This window comes from Lithobates pipiens, unplaced genomic scaffold (genome assembly GCF_037356315.1).
Source record: "Lithobates pipiens isolate NorthernLeopardFrog02 unplaced genomic scaffold, aLitPip1_a1.2 Scaffold_18, whole genome shotgun sequence".
Lineage (NCBI taxonomy): Eukaryota > Metazoa > Chordata > Amphibia > Anura > Ranidae > Lithobates > Lithobates pipiens.
This window is the reverse complement of record NW_027507758.1, coordinates 192,460,279-192,474,243: the sequence shown is the minus strand read 5'-3', so window position 1 is coordinate 192,474,243 and position 13,965 is coordinate 192,460,279. Positions and strand designations below refer to the sequence as shown.

The following is a 13,965-nucleotide window of genomic DNA, read 5'->3' as shown; positions in this document are numbered from 1 at the left end:
TTTTAGATTTTACAGTTGTCATAGCTTCTGAATCTGCCGAGGCATTCAAGGTAAACACGTTAGTATCTACCAAATGAGAGTTCCATTTTTGAAAGAGGGGAGTTGATTAGAGCAACTTATGACAGCTGTAAATGTTCTGAAGCTGTCTCTATTTATAATAGAAGTTCTTTGTGAGCATCACAACAGCAGCACAACATGTTTCCTTCTGTGTATGTGATTAAAACAAATACAGCATTGGTGTTAAGATAAAAATGTAGCCATTCCACATTCTTAAAGGCTTACAAAATGGCCGCAAATGATTACAAACATATGCACACACCTTACTGAAGCGAATACATGAATCTTACTTCTGTATTTTAAACTTCCATATATAGTCATATTGTACAACTTAGCTAGAGCTATGCAAAAATACAGTATCCCAAGCAATAAACATTTTTTTAACCTTATGGAGAGGGTGAATGAGGATTAGAATCCTGTCTAGTTTTTACATCGATCCAGGGCTTTTCTGGAGAGATTTCCCTTCATTTTCTGTCCCATTAACAACAGCTTCACCAAGCAGGAAGTGAGGAAAATGCTGGAAACAGACAAATGGGATTCTACTGTTTACCTATTGGTAAAATGTCATTAGGACAAAAGAAAGGGGAAGGCTCTCTCACACAGCCTCGGGTGGCATTAAAGTCAAACAGGGGTTCTAACTCTTCCCCACTTTATCCAAAAAGATTTGAATTAATTACCAACTAAAGATTTAACTGTTTCCCAAAACAATTACATTTGAGGCATGCAAGAAGGGGTACTACATAGCTATGGGCTCCTCCTTTGCAGGATATGACCTGTTGTTACTGCCTATCTAGCATAAAACCATATATAGGGTAGGAAGTTGGAGTCCTGGAAAGTGGAGAGAGAGAATTGTGTATCTGACTAGAGAAAGAGATGTAGCAAAGAGTTAACTTTTTTTTCTGCAGGCTTCCCCAGCTGTGTGCCTTGAGTTACTAGACCTCCAGTACTGATTCAAGGAGAACAAGGACCTAACACTGTGCCAGAAGATAGTGGGTTACTGGATTGACATCTGAAGTGCCTGTATTGCCTTGGAAGTTGTACTCTTTAATTGCAGTAGTAAAAAAAGATGGGCTTTGCTTCTGGCTGGAGTGGTTTTATTTAAAGAGGATGAATACCTGAGTGGCAGTGTGTAAGGTGGACCAATACACAATTGGGCCATAGGCGGCTGGACAGGTGCAACTCATAACATGCTACAAGGGTGCTGCTGTACAGGATCCTGAATACCAGGTACACAGTGTAAACCTGGTTTGGTAGAGAGTAGTGGTGGTTAGGGAAAGAACTTGGCCTTGCAATGTGAGAACTCTCAACCATTGGTCAATGTTGCTGTGGACCAAGAGGATGGTGTAGCAAAGGATTTTTAGCCCATCATCTGTACATAAGTTAGCAGATACCGTTGGTCTGCGTAGGCTGTGGGGTGGGTGTAGACTGAAGGAGAAGGTTCTAGGACAGTAGTGTTACTCTGCAGGCTTCAGAAGTGTAACCACTACATTAGACAGCAATGCTTTTGCTGATAACTGCCACAGTTGCCTCTATCCTTATGTCTCAACTAACATTTCAAGCCCTGCATTAGTTTTTCATTTAGTATTTCTACATAAAACTAGTATTTTTGCAACACAGCTGTTTTCTGAGAGCGCGTTGGAGTGCCATTTTAAATTAATACATTGAAAGCACAAGTTTACCTTCATACCTTCAGAATTTGGTGTGACTACCCTTTGGCTTCAAACCATCATCAGTTCTTACACTAATCAGGGATTTTGTAGGATTAGAGTCAAATGTATGATCAACCAATTATTCCAAGCAGGTGCTAATGATCATCAATTTCATATGTAGGTTGAAACACAGGAATTAACTGAAACAGACACAGCTGTGTAGGATGCTTAAAACCAGGTGAGGAACAGCCAAAAATCTGCTACTAAGGTGAGGTTGTGGAGGTCAGCTTCGTGTCACTGGTCATAGACCATGGCAAGACTGAGCAGAGCAACAAGACACAAAGAAGTTATAATGCATCAGCAAAGTCTCTCCTAGGCAAAAATGTCAAAGCAGACTTGGATTTTAAGATGTGCTGCTCAAGCTCTTTTGAAGAAGCACAAATACACAAGCAATGTTGGGGATTGTAGATGCAGTAATTGGCCAAAGAAACTTAATGTAGCAGATGACAGACACACTACGCTTACTTCCCTTCAACATTGGAAGGGATATATTAAGGAATATTAAGGATTTTTTAAATTTCATCATTCATGTGCAATATTTCTTAATACAAAGCAGTGGTGATTTTGGAGGGATTTGCTATTTGAAAGCAGAGGGGGTATTACATAATTTATGTACTGTATTTGCTGGCGTATAAGACTACCTTTTACACTTAAAAAAAATGCCCAAAAATTGGGGGTCGTCTTATACGCTGGGTATACAATGCTGCCCGATGGATGTCAGCCCCCAAATGTCTGCTAATACTGTATGTGGCTTCAGCAACAAACAGTATACGCCGTTGAGCCAATCCCGGCAAGCGATGTATTCTATTAATGAATACAGAGCCTGCTTGGATTGGAGTAACAACCACTGCCAATCCGAGCAGGCTACATAGAGTAGCCTGCTGAGAGAGAGAGAGAGAGAGAGAGAGAGAGAGAGAGAGAGAGAGAGAGACAAGGGCTGATGATGCTACAGCCTCTGCCAATCCAAGCAGGCGTTGTATTCATTAAAATAATACACCGCTCACCATACTTCCCTGGGTAAATCCATTCACTGATCTCCAACTACTATACATCCTGCTATTTGCCTTTGAGGTCTCAGGCACCCAAGAGGGACAGGTAAATCTGGGACATATGACAGGGGGGTTATTAAATGCATTTTGGTGGACAATTCCCATAGAATGTAACCCAAAAGTGGTATAGGTTTGGTTAGTGAAAAATTCTACTTTCCAGAGTTGTGGCATTCAATAGATCTCTGTTTGTGTTAGTTTTGTTTGATTTACTTTATGACATAACACAGCATGGCGGATGAGTAGTTGGCATTCTTGCTTTGTATTTTTTAATCGTTCTAATGTTTTTTTTAAATGGTGTTGCCTCAGAAGGGGGGTAGTCTTATACCACGAGTATTGCCCAAAACCTATGTTTTCACTTGAAAAATAGGGGGTCGTCTTATATGCCCAGTCGTCTTATACTCCGGCAAATACGGTAACTGTATTATAATGGTTTATTAAGTTAAATGGTTCCAAGTCATTTGTTTCCAAGTAATTAGGTTCCAAATGAAAAATAGTCCAATGTTATATTGTTACTGATAATGGAGGATTTATTTGATGTTTGATCATACAAAGGGTGCATTTCTTTGCTGTATAATGGCCTAATTCACAAATATTAGGTCAAATATGCTTTAAATGAAGAGTGCAATGGTCTTTAGACATACATACCAGAATATACCAGATAAATGGTTAGAGGTACTGCATGGGATTCTGTTAATCTCAAGATCAGCCTCTCAGAGAAAACTTCAGCTGTTTATTGTCCAGAGGACATACAGAACCCTTTATTAACTTCATGGAGCAGGTCTTCGACGATAAGATAGCAGAGCTACTCACTGCAGTCAGGCCCCATCTGTTTTGAAAGTATCTTAAGATGGTGCAATATTGTAATAAAGCACCCCCCTTATTATCTACCTGAGTCCCTTCTCTCCCCAGCGATGTCCACGATCCCCTCAGCCATCCAGGACACACCTCCTGATTGGCTGAGACAGAGCAGCGGCACCATTGGCTCCAATCAAAGTCAGTCATCCAATCAGGGGAGAGGGGGCGGGGCCATGGTTGGGCTCTGTGTTTGAATGGATACACAGAGCTCTGACTCAGCTTGGGTGCCCCTTGTAGCAAGCTGCTGGCTGAGGGGCACTCAAAGAAGGGAGGAGCTAGGAGCAGCAAAGAGGGGTCCGAGAAGAGGAGGATCGGGGTTGCTCTGTGCAAAACCAACTGCACAGAGGAGGTAAGTATAACATGTTTGTTGTTTTTATTATTATTTTTAAACAAGCCTTTACAAATTTATTATATATTTTCTGCTATTATATCTTTCAGAGACTTCAGTGCCAAGATATTTCCACATGAAATTGCAGTTTCAATCCAGCATACATGGCTATTACAGAGATAACTTATAGTATTGTGTCCCCCACAGGCTTTTTTTTTACTATACATGCATTATAGGATTCTAGTTGGACTGAATGGCAACACCCCACCTGCACCTGTCCCAAACTTCACTGTGCCATAGTAATTTTATTATGTTTTTTAAACCAAGTGTGTTTACAACTCTCATACCCCCAGTCTTGACAGATAATGTCTGCCTTCATGACACCTCTATGATTTCATGACACCTCTATGCTGCAACCTCAGTGCAATGCTGCTGAAGTCCCATGTTGGCTCTAAGACCAAGAACTAAGCAATCACATGACTGCTGAATGCTCAGTTCTCGGTCTGCTCAGAGCATAGAGGGGTGACTGAGAGTCAAAGACCTTATGCCATTGTTTATTTGTACTGCTAAGCAATTGCAGTTCAAGCAAAACTTAGTGTAGGGTTTTCCCTAACTTTTCCCTAGGCCCCTTTCACACTGGGGCGCTTTGCAGGCATTACAGCGATAAAAATAGCGCCTGCAAAGCTCCCTGAAACAGCCGCTTCTGTGTCTCCAGTGTGAAAGCCTAAGGGCTTTCACACTGGAGCGGTGTGCTTGCAGCACATTAAAAAAACTCCTGCAAGCAGCATCTTTGGAGCGGTGTATACACCACTCCTTCACCGCTCCTTCACCGCTCCTGCACATTGAAATGAATGGGGCAGCGTGGCTATACCGCCGGCAAAGCTACAAATCTACATTAGTTCTACATGAACTAATTACCGTATATACTCGAGTATAAGCCGAGATTTTCAGCCTCTTTTTTGAGGCTGAAAGTGCCCCCCTCGGCTTATACTCGAGTCATCGCCGTCTGACTGCTCGATCAGCGTATCGAGCAGACAGACGGCGGACATACTACAATTCGAAAGCCGCGCCTCCGCCTCCGCCTCCGCCTGTGATAGGCGGAACACTGAATTTCCCAGCAGCCTGTGTTCCGCCTATCACGGACATCGTCTCATCCTCGTCCGTAGTACGAGGATGAGACGATGTCCGTGATAGGCGGAACACAGGCTGCTGGGAAATTCAGTGTTCCGCCTATCACAGGCGAAGGAGGAGGCGCGGCTTTTGAATTTTAGAATGGCCGCCGAGGTGCCGACGAAGAGCGGCGATCCTGGCACGGGACGGGACGGAGGCAAGGCAAGGCACGGCACGGGACGGGACGGAGGCAAGGCACGACACGGGACGGAGGCAAGGAGGCAAGGCACGGCACGGGACGGAGGCAAGGAGGCAAGGCACGGCACGGGACGGAGGCAAGGAGGCAAGGCACGGGACGGAGGCTCGGGACACAGGTAGGCTGGACACACACACACACACACACACACACACACACACACACACACACACACAGGGATGGATGGATGGAGACACACACACACACAGGGATGGATGGATGGATGGAGACACACACACACAGGGATGGATGGATGGATGGAGACACACACACACAGGGATGGATGGATGGATGGAGACACACACACACAGGGATGGATGGATGGATGGACACACACACACACAGGGATGGATGGATGGATGGACACACACACACACACAGGGATGGATGGATGGATGGACACACACACACACACAGGGATGGATGGATGGATGGACACACACACACACAGGGATGGACGGACACACAGGGATGGACGGACACACAGGGACGGACACACACACAGGGATGGACAGGCATGTCTCACCCTCGGCTTATACACGAGTCAATAAGTTTGCCAGTTTTTTTGGGGGTAAATTGGGGGCCTCGGCTTATATTCGGGTCGGCCTATACTCGAGTATATACGGTACCACAAAATTTTAAATGCATAGATGTGGTAATGGTTTTGTGGAGTCATACAATTCTGTGATCTTCACTCTGCATTGCCTTTCTTTTGTCTGTCACACCTACTTTGAAAGAGCTATGAGGTTAATAGCGCAGTTACAGGCAGACGTACAGTATTAAATGGTACATTAGATCTATGCAAACCAACTGGGGGTGTCCTTCAATGGGTCTATAACCTGAGCCTGTGTCTCTGGAAGGTCCCTGTGTTGTGGAAGACGTCTTCCCTTGTTTCTGTGCCTGAGATACCGCGTTCATGCGGCTCCAAGGATTCAATATTCTTTTTACCTATTCAGTGCTGTACTCCTAGTTGATAAACAACCACTCCAAAAAATGTGTGTGGATCCAATAGTGAACAATCATAAAACAAGCTGCTGTGCTAAATTTACTTTTAAGTATATAAAATAAATTTTTGAAGATAGTTTCGTGATACAGGCCAGTACTTTAAGTACCACAGTGTAAAACCTAGAAAATAAAAACATACACAGCAAAACAACAAAAAACTAAATAAGTTTTTTTTTTTAAACATCAAACTGTTACTGAATTATTAAAGTGTGTCCTTTTAGCAATAGCCAAAGACAATTGAATATGTTAACGTACCAAAATTTACCACACCAAAGTGTCCAAATATGTATATATAAATAAGTTCTACTATGTGTTAATCCACTGTGGCCAGAGAAACACCCTTTGTGTATCTGTTCACCAAGACATTTAACCGCACTTACCAGAAAGAAATGCGTAACTTTCTTAAGCAAGGCATTCAGGCTTAGTTCCCTGCTGTCCAGGATTCAATCTCCTCTATTCGCATTCTCCTTGCCCTCAGGGCAACAAACTGACAAAACAGTCCACAAATAAAAAGAGGAATCTCACATAGTAATTTCTTTAAGAAGAATATAATATACTAAATATATAATATACTCAAATCTGCCAAACTCCTGGTAATGTGTAACTACAATGGACCAATATCCCTGGGAGATCCAGACACTCCCAGCTTCTCTATGGATATCTCTGCAGCTGATTAACCTGCGGTCATCTTTTTGCACACCGGACTGTCATTCCACTCTGATGCGTTTCATTGCTGTGGCAACATTTTCAAGAAGATGGGCAAGGATTGTAGACTGGTAGCTTTGACCTCCCACGTCATGAAGACCTTGGAGAGACTCATTTTATGTCAGTTACAATAGTAGTAGTTAGTAGATATTTAGACCCATCATGGTTTGCCTATCAGCCTAGACTTGGAGATGAAGATGCTTTCATCTTCCTGCTAAATCGCATAAATGCACACCTGGATAAGCCAGTGAGCATTGTGAGGGTAATTTTTTTTAACTTTTCCAGTGCTTTTGATACCATCAGGCCGGCTCTCCTGTGCGAGAAGCTAACAGCAATGCAGGTTGATACATCGTGGATTGTTGACTACCTGACTGGAAGACCACAGAATGAGCGTTTGGCTGACTTTGTGTCAGATAGGGTGGTCAATACCTTGAACAAGTGCTCTACCAGATAATATGATGAATATTAGATTAAATGAAATCTAAAGAAAATACTTATAAAGTGCTCTATTTAAATAAATGGTCAGTTATATTGGGGTTCCACAGGAGACAGTTCTCTATCCCTTTTCACTGTCTATACCACTGATTTCAGTTACCAGAGAGTCATGCTATCTTCAGAAGTTCTGATGACTCTGCGGTAGTGAGATGTATCAGTGATGGGGAAGAGAGTGACTATAAAACTATCACATGGTGTGAAGATAATCATCTGTATCTAAATGTGACTAAGACAAAGGAGCTAGTTGTGGACTTGAGAAGGAGGAACCAGTGACCCCTGTAATCACCCACAGAGTGGATGTAGTAGAGAATTACAGTTATCTGGGGGTGCGCATAGATAATAAATTGGGGCAAAAATCTGCAAACCAATGCTGAAGATATCTTATGAGTCTGTGGTGGCCAGTGCTCTCCTGTATTCAGTAGCATGCTGGGGAAGCAGACTTAGGGTGGAGTCTTCAACAGCAGTGTGAGAGGAAGATGCTGTCCAAGGTATGTTCAGTCTTGGAATAATCCTCCCACCCACTCCACAATACACTGGCTCGAGGATTACTTGCATGATACACCACAGTGTGACACAGGAAATCATTTTTGCCTGTGGCTATCAAATTATAAAATTCTTCTCTGGTAGTGCTGGATGTGAGGATTTTGATCTAGCTTATGGTCCAGATTTTCATGTAGTTTTTATATTATGCCAGTATTAGGCTCATTATTTGTAATACGTTTTAGGGTAATGTTTGGAGAAAGTGGTGATATCTGTGCATTTTTGTCAATAATATCCATGTGGGATTAAGTATTTGAAATCTGAATTTAATAAAGTGATAATGCACACCCCTGGTACCCAACCTATGGCCCTTTGGCACTGACTGTGTGGCCCTTGGAGCCCATGAAGCAAATATTTTGCCGAAAGGCTTCTAGTAGTTAAATGATTTGGTTTATTTATTTTACACCAGCATTTTCTGTGCTTTCCATTCCTTTTCTCTCTTTATTTATAACTTAAAGCCAGTAGGATGTGTCCCTTGTGCTGATTCCTCTTCTGTTATTTAAAATCTTCCTCTGCCCTGTTTCCACCCCACAACCATAATCTTCCAGTGTTGCTGTCACAGGCAATCAGCAAGAGAGCCCTACTGCTGCCGCGCTTTCTGCCCAGCTCCTCCATTTATAAAAGTCATACTACAACTCTTAGAAATTAAAATATATTAAATAATCAAGAATGGCAGGTCATTTTAATTAGCAGAAGAGGTATCAACACAAATGACACATTCTACTAACTGCAAGTTTTGTTCCATGTGCTGATTTTTCGGTTTGAGATTTTGGCTGCACTTAGGCTTTAAGTAGGGTGCAGGTGGCACAAATGTGGTAAAGGGGCTGTAATAGTTGGGATGTCTAGCTGTCTCATATACTGTATGTCCGGTCTATGACTCTCTCTTGAAGCATATCTGCAGTCTTTGACAGTTTTCTGTAGCATTACATATACTGAACATTACTTGCAGTTCTTTGGTAATGTCACAGGGTGCATCTATGGCCCCCTATATCAACAAAAAGTTGACCAAAACTGGTGTAAATAACCTATATAAATAACTCAAGAGCTGCTGCAAGTATTTAGACTGAAAATGTTGTGGAGTAAAAAGTAAAAAAGTAAAGAGTGATAGTGTACAGCCCTGTACACTACAGGGCTGTAGACGTTTACATTTGCTTATCTTGCAACAGTTTGCAGTGCTGTGGGATTTTTCTGCATGTATCCATCTTAATATTATGACTGAATAATATGGCCAATTCTTTTGTGATTTTCAATTGCTTCAGCAGCATGACTAGCCATCACTCATGACTGATCATGGGTCCTGGTGATTAAGGCTCAGAACTTATGGTTGTTGACTTGTATTGTGATAGCTAGATAATTGCATGCTGCTGCCTTTGTCTCAGAATGACCCCCATGGCTGCAAACAGCAACAATTCATTCTCCAAAAACCACAGTAAATTTAGAAAGTAAATAGAGTTTGGAATGAGTAATTAATTTCAGGAATCATTGGATCTTGCTTGGAAATCAACAGTGTCGTTTAGGGTTTATGTTTAGGCAACAATAAGGTAATCATATTTCACACCTGCTATAAGTTTTTGGATGTGTATTTTGTACTGACCAGACAGCATTCCTGTCACCTTCATTCTTAACCCTTAAATGACTGTTGATCTCTGTTGTCATTCCCTAATGCCAGATATGCATTCTCACTTTTCACTCCAATTATCTCTGCATAGATCACATACTTGAGATCTAATAGCAGTTAGTCACCATGTCTAAATTTTGACACATATTTTAGGTAGGGCATAGCCATACTGAAAATATTTGACATATTTGCACTTGTCACACATAACATGAGACTTTACTTTACCTTGCACAGAATGTATACAAATTTTGCTGTTGCCTTTTAAAATTACCATTTAAAAAAAAAAAAATTATTCATAAAGCAACCTATCCTACGACGGCTGGCATGACTAAGGCTCGGTTCACACCTAAACCGGCCGCGGATCACACAGCAATGCTGTCCGTCCCTGTTCTCGGTTTCAGGGACGAATCAGGGGAGAATCTTTGCCTGAATTCGGCCCTGAAACGGAGGCAAAGACACACAGCGTTTCTGTGCAGTGCACTATGCAGCCACCCCGGAGACATGTGAACCGGCTCCATAGAGTGCCGGTCATATTCTCCTGCTATGCGAATTGGATGCAGGGAAACCCGCATCCAATTCGCATAGGTGTGAACCCAGCCTAAAAGCTTAGTTACATTTCATCCAAAGAGCATACTGGTCACAATTTCTGTATCATATAATAATAATAAACGAGTTGACCCGCCCAACAGATGGCTTAAAATATATCCAAAGCCCAATTTTTTTTTGGTCAAAAAGAGTAGAGGTTTTTTTTTCTTGTGTCTTACTGGGGTAATTTTACCAAACAGAAGTTTTCTCATGCAGTGACTTCAGTAAAAGTTTGGGGTTTCCATTATTTTTTATCCTGGAGACATGGACAAATGGAGTAGGTGAATTTCCTCAGCATAAAGACTGCAATAAATATGGGTAAAATAAAATGTATGGGTTTTTAACACTTTTTCTATCCAAACTTAGAAAAAGTAAAACATTTTGGCTGTAGATTTACTTAACTTTGATATTATATTGGTTAGTGGTGAGCTTAATTTGTTGTTTTTTACATTTTGTTAATCCAGTTTGGGACAAAACCCACGTGAAGTCATTACTGAGGACAGACAGCATGGAAATTGATAACACGAGTGGGAATCCCAAGTAATACTACACTGAAATTAGGTAACTGAAAATAGGTTGATTTGGATAAGGATTTATCTATGCAAATCTGACTACTGTTTTAATTTTTTGAAGGTAATAGCAAGTTGGATTACCATAAGATTGCTGCATGACTCGTTGAAACCATGCTAGCATAATATATGTTAGGTTCTCTTTCTTATTTTTGGATTTTTACATTTACACTAATTACTATTGAACATGTTTTATTGAAATTCTTACAATGAGCACAGAATATATCTGATTAGTACTTTGGTTTTTCATCCAGCACAAATATAACGCACAAATATATTGCACAAATATACGTGGTTCCATTTTGACCTAGGAACTCCTTTTCTTACTTATTTCCAATGCAGGAGAGGTATTCCAAAATACACCTTTACTGTGCACTCTTTACTGCCTCTCTCACTAAGGAAGTCTGAAGTATCAAAGGGCCATTACTAAAAGGGTTCTTTAAAACCATTTTTCACATTCATTTCAGCCTTGGATTGTGATCAGTGATAAAATGAGAGATATAGGACAGAAAAAAGGACATAACACATAATAAACCTGGATCACACTCTCCAATTTGCTTTAGATTTCTTCCTTTAGATTTACCAAAACCATATAATATGAGGTCAAACCTTAACAGTTTCAATTTGTATGCAATCAGGCAGGGCCTTGCACTACATGATTTTGGTAAATCTAAAGGAAATCAAACAAAAGTTGTACAGTGTGTATCCAACTTTAGGAAGCAGACCTACCCACTAAACATGAGAGCTCTGTGGAATTTGCCTGCTATGTATTTGTCAGATAAGTGACATACAGGAGTAGTCCATGTTGGTGAATTTGGAGATAGTGAAAATGAGTGTATGATAATTGCAATCGTGTGATGGTACAGTCCTCTGATAATCCATTCTGCTCAAAAGATATTTAAACAGAGAACTATCAGATATGATAACTGGAAGGATCCAGACATGCAAAAAAAAAAAAAAAGACCCAAACCTACTATGTAGATAGGCTGCATACGTATGCAGAGAATGCAGCCTGAAGATGGGGTGCACATAGTTAGTTTTGTAATCATAAAAATGCAGCGCTTTTTTGTCATAGCAACCATTATTGTTATGACAGTTAGCACGTGCCTTTTTTATTAGTAAGTCGAGTCTGAGAGTACAATATTTAATATAAAAGTATTAAATTAAGTAAAGGACATGTTGAATTCAGTACATTGTTTTTCTTCATCCGATGATCTTAAAGCAAATGCCTTATCCAGGTTACAGTTTAGAGTGAAACCAATTATGCAGAACTAAATATAGCAACTAATACTAAGGCTAATTCAGTTTTGTGAGTTTGGTGACAAGTTAACCTGCTTGCATAAGGAAGCCAGTGGAGAGATATCCTTACAGCATTTCCCAATTGTGCTGCAGCCATTAAAAAGATAAACTCTGATTCTGGTTCTCACAAAATTGGGGAGTCTAACTGCAAGAAAGTGAAACGTATATGTGGAAGGAACTACGACTCAAACAACTTTTGGGAAATCTCACCACTAAGGAATCAAAGGAGTCAATAGGGGATTCAATTCACTTGTGTCAACCTAAAACTAATGCCGCGTACACACGGTCGAACTGTTTGACGTACTTAGTCCGTTGAAACACATTTCAGCGGACAATCCGCTCGTGTGTGGGCTTCAGCAGACTTTTTCAGCGGGCAGTCCGGAGTACTAAGAATTTCGGTTTTTCCAAAAATCTGTCCGTCGTACTTTGGTTTCAGCGGACAATACGGTCGTCAGTATGCTAGTCCGACGGACTAAGAATGGCGCATGCCCAGAAAGGATTTACAGGGCTTTGCTGTGTCTTGGACTTCCTATTTCTAGTCCTGTCGTACGTGCTGTACGTCATCGCGCAAGCTTTCGTCGGACTGTTTGGGTATCCGTGTGTGGTCAAGTCCGTTCAGTGGAAAGTACGCCGGATTGTACGTCGGATTGTATGACGGACTAAGTATGTCAAACAGTTCGACCGTGTGTACGCGGCATAAGATATCATACTTAGATGGCTTTAAATTTTTCATTAAAACTTTCATTCTTTCCCACCTGGATTATAATGAACGCAAATATTAAAAATATCAAAACCTTCAACAAATGTTTATTTTAATTGTGACATATTTGTCATCCATAATTATAATTTAATAAAATCTAAAATATGAATATATTTATATACAGTATATACGTGTGTGTGTGTGTGTGTGTGTGTGTGTGTGTGTGTGTGTGTGTGTGTGTGTGTGTGTGTGTGTGTGTGTGTGTGTGTGTGTAGAAATGTGCAATACATCTATATATATTCTATATGAAGCCTAACAATTGATAAAGAGGGAGAAATACATCTCACTTCCATTTTAAATATTACATTCATTTTTAAGAAACAATAATATGTAACGTAACACAGGAAAACAGAGTAAATATGAATACATAGCTTTACCTTTGGATGATTCTTTACCAGGATGAAGTTTCCAGCTATCCTGATACTTAAGAATGGAGAACTTGTCATCGGCTACAATTGGTACTATTCTTTGAAGACACCAAACAAGTATTGCAAGCTGAAATATGTAGGGCGGTGACAATTTTATGACAAAAAGGGATGGGCCTGGAAAGAATGAAGCAGGTCTTCATTAAATTACATTACAGGCTCATGTAAACACAGAGATGTACGCAGTGAAACTACAATAGTTACAATGGAGTCACCAATGACATGGACCTCTCCCTTATATATAATAGCAGGAATATAGATTAGGCCCAGAAACAAGTGTGCAAAGGTTTCTAAATTTAAGAAGGTTTCGACCAGCAGCTAATATAATTCTTGCAACAGGGCAATATTTTGAGCTATCATTTATTTGAGCATGAAAGGTCATAATATCATGTCACAAGTCAGTGACAAGGCACACTGTGAACACCCTATCACTCTGACTCAGTATACAATTTCTAAATACATACAGTAGCTATCTTTTCTGTCGCATTTACACAAGTTTGGCTGCTTATGCCCCAAAAACATTACAAAAATTGTGTTAGTATGCCAATGAGCACCTCTACATTAGACAATTCATGCTACACAAGTGTTCCATTATGAGTA

The 13,965-nt window shown here is 40.7% G+C and overlaps 1 protein-coding gene across 1 annotated transcript in view; it reads right to left on the bottom strand.

The window, feature by feature from the left end:
- The window catches only part of LOC143987614 (uncharacterized), a 68,082-nt gene extending 54,619 nt beyond the window's left edge, over positions 1–13,463 (bottom strand). Inside the window, exon 1 of the mRNA XM_077486484.1 lies at positions 13,318–13,463. The gene's annotated coding sequence lies outside the window, so the exon portion shown is untranslated. The remainder of the gene's footprint in view (positions 1–13,317) is intronic.
- Positions 13,464–13,965: the final 502 nt, after the last annotated feature.